The sequence below is a fragment of the Nothoprocta perdicaria genome, unplaced genomic scaffold, assembly GCF_003342845.1.
Source record: "Nothoprocta perdicaria isolate Ctin4 unplaced genomic scaffold, notPer1 scaffold_323, whole genome shotgun sequence".
NCBI lineage: Eukaryota > Metazoa > Chordata > Aves > Tinamiformes > Tinamidae > Nothoprocta > Nothoprocta perdicaria.
Window position 1 is genome coordinate 100,356 of NW_020455559.1, and position 7,750 is coordinate 108,105.

Sequence of the window (7,750 nt, forward strand, 5' to 3'; positions counted from 1 at the left end):
GCCCGCTCAATGGGCGCCTTTGTGCGCCCCGCTCATGCGCCCGCACAAAGGGGCTCTTCTGCTGTGACGGGGGCGGCCAGAAGGCCCGGCGAGAAAAGCGCCAGCGCTCGGGGGGCAGAGGYTTCCCTGGCGCTCCTCGCTTGCAAAAACAAAATAATTTGGAGAAAAAAAAAAAAAGAAAAGAGAAAGAATAGCGGGGGTGTTTGCAGACAGAAATAACATCTTGCCCCTTTTCTGCCCATTTGAGTGTCCATCGTTCCATTCGCAGAGCGGGGGCACTGGCTTTGTTGATGTCCCCTTGAGGGCAGTGGTGGCAGAGCCGTTTGATTCCTGTCCCTCACGACGGTGCCTTCATCCATCTGGGCCGGCTCCGGGTCGGYGTCACTGAGGACAATGGGGTCCCATCCGCCCCGGCAGCTCCGAGCTGCCCCGCTGGAGCTCGGTTCTGGGCTTTGCTTGGTTTTCCGCACGGATTGAAGCTTTCCTGGGAGCATCCTAGCTGGGAAGCTCACAGCTCACGTGCAGGTTGCTCTTTGGGCAGGGGTAACCATGATTTTGTAGGGTTCACCCTCGAAACGCAGCCCTCGGCGTGGCGAGGGTGACGGACGCAGCGAAGGGAAGGTGCCAAGGACACGGGAGCAGCCTCCGCTCCGTGGAGGCAGCGGCACAAAGCGAAGCTCCCGCCGGGCCCTCCCGGCAGGAGGGTCCCCGGGCTGCCGTTTGTCCTCGTGGCCTTTGCAGAAGTCCAGCACCTTTAGCGCCCTTCGTGCCGCAGGTACCAGGGCGGCTTAAAGCGCAGCCTTGCCTGGGCGCGAGGACTCGCCTGGATTTGTTAGGGGACATTAGGCTAAGTAAGAGTGCCACAAAGAGGATAAGGGATGGAGCGGATGGGGATCAAGGCAGGAACAGATGGCAAACGGCGCCGAGGCACCGAGCAGGTGAGGCAAGAGCCCCACGCGGCCTGAGCTGCCGGCACCAAAACCACCTCCCTGGGGAGGAGAAACGGGGCGAGGAAGCTCAGGGTTGGAGACGTGAAGCCTTTTCGTCCGAGCTCGGGCTTTGGCACTTGGCTCTGGAGCCACTGGTGAGGAAGACTTCAGAAACTCGTCGCTAGCGGGAAAGAGCTCCGTTGTGAAAGAGCTTTTCGTGCTTTCAAACTCACTCGACTTTTCCCAAAAAGCTCCTGGAGTGGCCAATTAGCTCCGCATAACAGACAGACAGATGCACTCTCCAAAAAGATGCTCGGCGCCAAAAGAGCAGCTTGGTTTGTTTGTTTGCCTTCCCCTCCCCACTTTGTTAAAAGGGGAAGCACAATAAGATTATGAAAAAATAATGAGGTGAAGTAAAGCCGTTCCACATAATGAAGCGTGCTCGTTTTCCAAGGGCAACAGGAAACCGCAAGACTTCATGTAGGTCAGCTCAATAGATGCAGAAATTGTTCCCAAGGCAGTTAAATGGAGTTATTTGTATTTACTAATGAGAGATAATTGAGTAGGAGGAAAGACATGCATATTCACGGTGTGATGACTGCTTTTTACCCAGGTGGAAAAGCAGCTGACATACAAAGCTAATAGAAAAACAAAATGATTTTTGGCTTCACCAGCTTGAAATTCTTCCGAAAAGGAATGTCATCCAAACCTTATTTCATCTGCCAAGTGCCTTTTCTTTTTCCTTTCATGTAGCACTTTTCCCTCAAGAGCCCTCAATGCCATGGCAGAAGATGTCCCAGACAAAAGCATCATCTTACAGTCAAAGAACTGAGGTGCAGGAAGAGTGGTGATTTTTCCCCAACTCACCAGAAATCAGACGCGGAGCCAGGCCTCGACTCCCAGTCTCCTGTTTTGCTGTGAACTCTTTTCCTGCTTTTCCTGTGTGCTTTTCCTGCACGCAGCAGGGAGAGAGGTGAAGAAAATCACATGAATGAAAACTAGAGGAAGAAACATATCACAAGACGTACACCTGTTTCTAAGCAACYGCTCCATTTTTCAAAGTTTGCATGAATTTTGGCTCCGTTCTGCTGGCAAGACAGGTTTGCTGGGGATCTGTTTTTTCTCTCTTGTAACTAATGTTATTACCCTTTAAGTGACACGGCAGCAATGCAATTTTGCCGCGGAACTGAAGATACTGATTTTGAGGAGCAAATGCTTGGTGCTCAGAGCATTTCCAGAGTTGTCCTCACTTGTGTCACAGCCCATGGTGTCTGTAGGCCATGACACATGGACAAGGAGTGATGGGACCCAAGGGAAGACTCAGGGACCTTCTTCAATTAGAAAGCTGCTGTGTTTAAGATGCATTCCACACCTTAAAGGGAGAGGGCCTCTGAGCTGATGCATTTTCACCACGTTTCCATTTCCTCAATCAGGCAGAAGACCAGGACAAGAAGGTGCAAGCAGATGTGGGCCTGGTGAAGAATCACAGAATGTTCAAGGTTGGAAGGGACCTCTCGAGATCATCTTGTCCAACCTTCCTGCTCCAGAAGGGACACCTAGAGCATGTAGCACAGGGTGGCGTCTGGGCAGGTTTTGAAGACCTCCAGAGAAGGAGACTCCACAGCCTCCCTGGGCAGCCTGTGCCAGGGCTCTGTYACCYTCRCTGTAAAGAAGTTCCTCCTCACMTGSAGATGGAACCGCCTGTGTTTCAACTTACACCCATTGCCCCTTGTCCTGTCACTGGCCACCACTGAGAAGAGCTTGGCCCCTTCCTCCCTACATTCTCCCTTCATGAACTTACACATGTTAATCAGATCCCCTCTCAGCCTTCTCTTCTCAAGCCCGTTCCCTGCAGCGCTTTCACCCCTGCTTTGCACGTGCAGCAGGAACGGCATGCGTGGACGGATGAAATTCCCTCCTGCCTCCATAGCTGCTCTGCAGTTCGGCGGGCGCCCGGCAGAGGAGCTTCGTGCTGGGACACGGTCCGCTGGCCCACGCTGACGTCAGGACAGCTGACACTGAGACATCTGGCTCCGCTGGGCACAGCTTCTAACAGAGGAGCTCACTGTGACCGCCTTGCAACTGGTACCGAGAGCACAGGAGAGTTTACGTAGACTAGGATTAGTAAGATTAAATAGTTCTTTATTTATATAAATATACATATTTGAATATATTCTTATGGAAGACTGTAATTTCAAAAACATGTCAAACATTCTGTTGGCCAGCAACAAGTCACGTTGACATTAAACTGCTCTTCCACCACCCAGTCATCCTGTGGGCAAGGAAAATGATAGATATTTCCTCAAAATATTACACAATTACTTTAAGTGCCTTTTCTAAAAATAACACGTACATTTCTCAGAGGTGGATAATTTCACTCTCAGTAATTAATAAAATCATAATTGGAAATAAATTTACTCTGGATTATTTCAGTTCTATGATTAAACTGGCAGGTTTATAACCAGGCTGAAGGAACGGGGGACAATTTACGACAGTTTGTGCAAGTTGCTCTGAAYGGCTTGTAAACATTGGGCTTTGTTTTCAGACATGCTGAACGCTACTTAAATCTGACTAAAAATCAGTCCCCTGATGTCTCAGAAAGGAAGGTTACAGTTCTTAAAGCAATAATAGGTTTCAACATAAAAAAACCCAGAAACTTAGTATCTATTTTGCACATTTAATGTGAAAATAATTTACAGTCTATATATATTGTTTTAAATAAACCAATTGCTTTACCTTTTTAAAATATTCATTCATACTGTGTATTATATATTACCTTGAGCTTTCTTCACCTGTCTGCGTTGCTACAGTCCTGAAATGAAAGCACAACACCCCCCAGCAATTGCATGAATTTTGAATTTTCTAGAGTAAAAAATCTCAGGCTAACAAAATTACTGTTGCATTATACTTTTGATCTGTGACTTATTTTGTCAAATCTAGCACTAYAGGAAAAACGGCTAATGCACAAAAAGACAATTGTATTGCTGTAAGGACAATGACAAAGACAAATTTAAAGAGGAGACAACACACTGGGCTTATTTAGTTGGAAAAAAAGAAAAGAACCACTGACATTACAAAAGCATTTCCAAGGAAACAGAACAAATAATTAAATGATAAGCACYTTCCAGACACCAAGTCATTTAAAATCTAAACAAGACCAAAAAGCAATAGAATGTAATTAAATACCTTTTTTTTTATTATTTTTTTCTTTCACAATCCTTATGCATATCAAGCAGCACTTTCTGCCAAGTGAGTGGCTCCACTTACTCCAAGCAAGGTGTTAGTTTGAATAGGAAAAGTAAAATAGGGACCATGGAGGTTTTTTTTTCCAAGCAAAATCTGTGCAATCTCAGATCATCTAAAACACACAAATTATTACTTTTTTTTCTTTTTTATGGCATGAAGATTTCTATGTATGCATAACTTCCTGGCCTATAATACTAGAGGAAGGAGATCCAAAGCATTTGCAACAGTAAATTGAAAAACAAAAGAAGTGATCTCAGCTGGTAAGCCAAGCATGTGCTTAAAAGACAACAAATGTGTAGCTTACTAGATGAAGAATGGGGAGTTACTTAATTGGAAGTGAAAGACGGGATTTATCCATTTGAAATTCTGCTATAAATAGTGATCTGACAGGGCTCTGTTTAGCCCCTTTTTAGCTCTCTCGCTCTAGGAATAGCATCTAATCCCATCTGCTTCTCTCCCTACGATTAACGGGACCAGAGGGTGCGAGGGGTGACCACCCGTCCCGCGCGGGCAGGAACCGCACGCCTTCCCCGCGGCCTCCCGAGCTTGAGCCCTGCCCGAGTCCAGGTGGGAGGCTCATTTTCCCACAGGAAGAGAAATAAGAGCTCCTGACTTTCAAGCCCAGGTTCTTATTTCCAGGCCTCTTCCTTTTGGCAAGAGATACAGCGATTTATCCCTATTCCAGGCGGTCGAGACAGCTAGAACATGACACCCATCCCCTTTCYCCTCCACAAAATTTACTCCTTGCAGAAACTGAGCTCTGCAGAGGGCTGTGAGATACTTCACAAATGAGGAGAGGAAGTAACCATCATAACGCAGGCTAATCTGGTGACTCAAGCATCGCAGCTATGCACAGGAGAGTCCAAGACACATTAATGCCGCTCATTTTCCATCAGACCGCCAAGTAGGTCTCTTCATTACGGCTACATCTTGCGCCTGACCCCATTTGTCACTCCTTTATCCTGATTTTCACTGCGCCTGGTGAAAAGCAGCTTGAATGATACGCCCTGCGCGGCACAGAAAGCAGGGATCTATCTTGGGAAGCAGCGTGACACAGCCATCGCTTGCTCACGCCACTGCTTTTAAATCCCCCTGCAAATTCTGTGCCACAAGACGCCGAGGAGCTCTGAGTCACCGAACACATCATATCCCCAGAGAGCTTCACCTATTTTGGGACACTGCTGCATGTCAGTAACATCCCTATGAGGATGAGAACTGTAGCCCAAAGCAGAAAAAAAATCTGCTTAATTCCATACGCTCAATATTTTCCTAACACAAGTGCCACGAAAGCACAGCAGTGGGGTGGATTTAGCTGTGAAGGAGACGCAGATGCGCAGCCCTTACCTCTCCTCTGCTCTGCAGGCGCCCTCTGTCTGAGTGCTGCAGGAATGAAAACTCAATTAAATTCACTTCAAAATGCCACTGATCACGTATAGTTTGCCCCAGAAGCTGCATTTGGGGGCTATTTCTGTTAATTAGTTATTTAATCTAAGTTGATAAAAGTTTCTTGTTATAGTCTAGTGTTCTAATTAAAATTGGTAAGTAAAATACTGAAGAGAGTGGTTTTTAAAAAGTGCTTCCTAAACCGAACAAACATTTTACAACTTTATCTCCTGTTGTTATTCTGAGAGGTGTTGGTAAAGCAAATATTTCCCACTGCTCACCTCGCATGTTTGGTCTGTTCCCTTGGTGTTTTCTTATCTGCTAATTTAAAAATAGAAGTACAGTCATCTTAATGTTTAGAATTCCCTGCAGGCTGTGTGCTTGACATCCTAGCTTTGACTTTGAATTTAAAATACTTTTGTTATAATCTCTCTTAAACTATATAATCATCCTGGTCAGACTCCTAATATGATGGAGTCTGACCACGCAAATATCTTTCATTATATATCAGATAATATTTTGATGGCTATAAGGTASATAGGAAGTGTATCACTGAGGTATGTAACTGAGCAAATGTATAAGGGTTTAACACAGAAAGGAGAACCTGCTTTGCACCTATTTTAGCAGTTCTTTCAGTTACTAAAAACAACATACCTGGTCCACTCAGAAGCTCCGAGTCTTCATACTAAACAAGAAATACAATTCATTTTATAAGCAGTCATAAAAAGCCGGGTATTTTTATGAGGCTTAAGAAGTCCACGTGGGAATTCACATAAAAGTCTTGTACTTCACATATGCATCACTAGCAAGTGTTTCTCTAAYGCGGGTGGACAAGCTAAGGCACCACTTTATAATTTGCTTTCCTGTGCTCCATTTTGGGATATAGATTTCTTTTTTAACTGGTTTTGACACGTGTCCAGTCTCTACAAACAAATGGCACAAACTCCAAACGTTTTTACAATTAATGTCTCTAGGGCTTCCTGCCTTTGCTCTGCCTATTTGTCATGTCACTGCAGCATTCAGCAGAAATCTATCTTCAAGAGGACGTTTAATCTCATTAAAACCCTCTCCAAATTTTTCATGATACTGATATATTTACCCAGAAATTGGTGACATTTAAGTAGTTGGATATCTCGCCAGAAAGTCTCTCGATCTCACTTTGAAAACAAAGCAAAATGCAAATAAATGTGTTACTTGTCAGAACGATTCTGAAGTACAAAGCTGATAAAGACATCAATTTGTCACAGAACTTTAGCCACCAGAAATTGGAAAGATTTATTAATCAAGGGTGAAATGTGCTCTGCCCTTCTAAACCACAAAGCCACRTTAGTTTAGCTCAGTTGTATATCATTTTAACTCAATGTAAGGTAATTCTCATCCTTACTTTTTATACTCTTCTTTCCTTAATGCCCAATCTAGGAAGAAAAAGGAATGATACATTATTTTCGTGATCCAAACTAGAAGATGAAGCTCCATCTAGCAAATTCATACTAAAACTCACTATTATTTTCCAACCAGGAGAGATGGGGACAAATTATTCTACTTATATCTTAATAGACTTTTCTTTCATTTCAGTGTGCTTGGCTATGAATGATATATATGCCTGACTCTGCAAAATGTCACATACTGATTTCAGGGGTGGTTATGGCAAAGCTAGGGCCTAAGGCAGATATCCTTYCCACACACATTTCTATTTCCACACAAATTCCCAATGTCTTAAATGGAAGCTGCAGGTATTCAGTACTTCTGCAAATAATTATGATTACTAGGTAAGAATTTATATAATCAAAGTTACATTTAGGCCACATCCAGCTCATTTTCTTAGCAATTAGTTTTATAAGTAAGCTCAATTCCTTCCTTATCACTAATTTCCTTTCATGTTGCTGCATACAAAGATTTTTAGTAACAGACGTTTGATCTTAACTCAGTTGTTAATTTAGCAACTGTTAAYGACAGAGAATTTCCCACTGGAAAAGGTTTAGATGCTTTTCAGAAAATATACCTTTTGTTTTATATCGCAGCCTTGAGTTCTGAGGAAAAGAGAATACAAACAGCATTGAGCACAAATACAGAAACATTAACAGTGAAGTCTCTCTACAGTAAAGAGCCTAAAGGTGTTAAATTGATGTGATTATTATCAGTGCAATTGCAAAAAAAAAAAAAAGGGCATACAACAAACTGCTTGCAAACTT